Here is a 3,219-nt window from a genome sequence, read left to right on the forward strand (position 1 = left end):
GGATATGGAGGAGGCTCTGGATATGGGGGAGGCTCAGGGTACGGAGGAAACTCTGGATATGGGGGAGGCTCAGGGTACGGAGGAAACTCTGGATATGGGGGAGGCTCAGGGTACGGAGGAAACTCTGGATATGGGGGAGGCTCAGGGTACGGAGGAAACTCTGGATATGGGGGAGGTTCAGGCTATGGAGGAGGAGGAAGCTCCATCTCTGGAGGCTGGGGATCGAGCTCTGCTGGCACCTGCAGCCCTGGCAGTCGGGGGGAAGGAGGTTGGGATTGCTCCGGAGGGGACAGTTTTTATGGAGGAGGGACCTGTGGAGCCAGGACATCCAGCTGCAGAGATGGGACTGAGGAAGGTGGGTCAGGAGGAGGGTGTTCTTCTCCAAGACTGGGTTACTGGTCTGCCTATGGAAGTGGCTCAGGTTCCTCTGGAGATGCTGCCCACAATTAAAACTTGGATGCAAAATCTCACCAGTGGAATGGGATGAAGCCGTTCCTCATTGTCGGGGGCAATGGGGCTTTCTTGCTGTCACCACTGGTCTGGATGGGCTGAGCTCTCCTGCACAGCCATCTCTGGACTCTCCATCCCGCTTCTCTGCTGGATGCTGATTTTGTGACGGTGTCTCTTCCTTCCTTGGGCTTTCTCAGGGCTTTTCATCCCAGGCTGTTTGGAACCTCTGTCCTTGGCAACTAAAAGCTTGAAACCCTGTCTGGTGTGTTTGTTTTGGTCTGAGGGAGGGCCGGACTCTGATGTCTCTGATGATATGTTTGATAGAAGTTTCCATATAAATGAGTTCATGGAAATCCGATCCAAGCACAGGAAAAAACTGGAAAAAGCTAAAAAGTGGAAGAAGGTGACTGGAAACGAATGACAATTGCAGATTGTCTGCTGTGAAAAGGGGGTTTAGGGCCAAGCCCTTTTAGGTCTGGTCTGACCAGTCAGCCAGGAAACATGGCTACACCTTGGATCCATCATTCCCTCCAGGAGTCGCTCATTAAATAACCTGGGGGTGGATCCCCTGTGTAGATTTTCTTTTGGCACTGCAGCTGCAGATGAAGAAAGGAGCAGAAAGTCTGGGAATAACAAAATCTCATCTCACTTTTGGTCCCATTTTCTGCCTGCAGTCCCAAGTTAAGGTGAGATGGGGTGTACCCGAGCAAACCTTTCTTGGCCAACATCTGATTTTGGGGTTGTCCTGTGCAGGGTCATGAGTTGGACTTGATGATTGTTGTGTGTCCCTTCCAACTCAGGATATTCCATAATTCTGTGATCTTATTCAGTGGTGATTTTCATCACAGGAGGCAAAATTTCTCCCAGAACCTCCTTAAAGTCCAATCAAAAGCTCTAACAAAGCACAGAGCAGCTGATTTTACCTCAAAAGTTTGTTCAAGAAGCTCAATTTAATTATGTCACCCTTGTTTAGCAATACTCCACTGAGATAACTGGAGCATCCCAATCCCATTGGGAATATTTCATGTTCTTTCCCCTGTTGAAGGGAAGGAAGATCCTCTCTTTTGGAAATAATTCCAGCTGTGAAGAGTCCTGGGAGTGGCAGGAGGGTGAGGGGGAGAGACACAGATTTTTGGGAAATCAACTGTGGAAACCCTTTTGCAAAGGGCTGTAGAGCCACAAAAATGACCACAGAATGTCAATGGAATTATGGAACCATTTGGATTGGAAGTGACCTTTAAAGGTCATTTTCCTTCATCGTGGGCTCCAAGAGAGCTGGAGTGGGACTTGGAAAGAAGTGATGGGACAAGGGGTGGGTTAGGGGATGGAAGAGGGGAGGGTTAGGTGGGGCACTGGGAACAAATTCTTTCCTGTGTGGGTGGTGAGGCCCTGGAGTGGATTTCCCAGAGGATTTCCTATCCTTGGAAGGGTCCAAGGCCAGGTCGGATGGGGCTTGGGGCAGCCTGGGAGAGTGGAAGATGTCCTTGCCTGTGGCAGGGGGTGGAACAGGATGAGCTTTAAGGTCCCTCCCATCCCAAAGCATTCCATGATTCCATGTGGAGCCACAAAGGGCTGAATCAAACCCTCACAGCAAAGTCTGGAAGCACTTTGGAATCTCTGCGTGAAGGGAGCTCCAGACATCGTATTTCAGTCAAAAATGGGTCTCACCCGGGTTCAGCTCCATGGCTCCCAAGAGGCTTCAGGATCCAGGTGAAACCTCAGGATCCAGAGGAAAACCACTCTGCATCATCACAATCCTGTTTTTATCCAAGGGATTAGGCTTTAACTCAGGCACAACCTTATTTTTTATGATAAAAAGTGGAGTAATTCTGCACAGTCCAGAGGGTCACAGGGCTTTGATCAGATTATTAATAAAAAGGATTAATAATGCAAGTATATAAATAATTTTAAATTATCTGATTAATAATAAAACATTTTATTAATAAGATAAATGATAATTAAATTATAATTAAAGTATTCAGTATAATAAATGTAAAATAACATCTAATATAATAATAAAAGTATTCAACATAAAATATTAGAGTAATAATATAATTATCTAATCAATAATATAGTTATCAGATTAATAATAAAATATTAGATTATTGATTAAATATTTGTTTAATATTAGACTAATAATAAAATTATCAGATTAATAATGCAAATACTGGATTACTAACGAAAATATCAGCTTAGTAAAAAAAATTGGATTTATGATAGAAATATCTGATTAATAGTAAAAATATTTTATTAATAATAAAAATATTTTATTCATAATAAAAAGACGCGTGCTGTGCTCAGGCCTGAGGGTTTTTTACTGATCCCTTTTGTGGTGTGAAAGGACAAAAAGGAAGAAAATCAGTGAGAAATGGGCACTTTTGGAGGCAATTGCAGCGTCCTATTCATGCCTCTCCCTGGGAGGGGATGAGTCACCCGCTGGGGATCAGACACAGCGGCTGCTCCAGGTGACACCAGACTTCGGAGCTTCCAAGGGGAACTGGGAGCAGCAACTGGGAACCCCCGAGGGGGTTCAGTGCTGTTTACACACTCAGAGGATCCCAGGTGCCGCAGGGGAGGCTTGGAAGGGAATTTCCAAACCTGTTCTGCTCATCAGAGGAGCCGTCAAGGGCTCCCCAGTTTCTGGAGACGCATTCCAGCACCTCCTTCCACATCCAGTTGTCCCTGTTGGAGTAGGAGGGGAAAATCTCATCTGGCATTTGGGCTGCCGAAAAATACTGTATTGTTTAGTGTTTATTTAGAGCGGTTCCC

At 45.6% G+C, this 3,219-nt stretch overlaps 1 protein-coding gene across 1 annotated transcript in view; it reads left to right on the forward strand.

Annotated features, from left to right (window-relative positions):
* LOC103614963 (mucin-19) overlaps positions 1 to 3,219 on the forward strand; it is a 32,129-nt gene that overhangs the window by 22,183 nt on the left and 6,727 nt on the right.

Source organism: Corvus brachyrhynchos, unplaced genomic scaffold (genome assembly GCF_000691975.1).
Source record: "Corvus brachyrhynchos isolate BGI_N302 unplaced genomic scaffold, ASM69197v1 scaffold875, whole genome shotgun sequence".
Lineage (NCBI taxonomy): Eukaryota > Metazoa > Chordata > Aves > Passeriformes > Corvidae > Corvus > Corvus brachyrhynchos.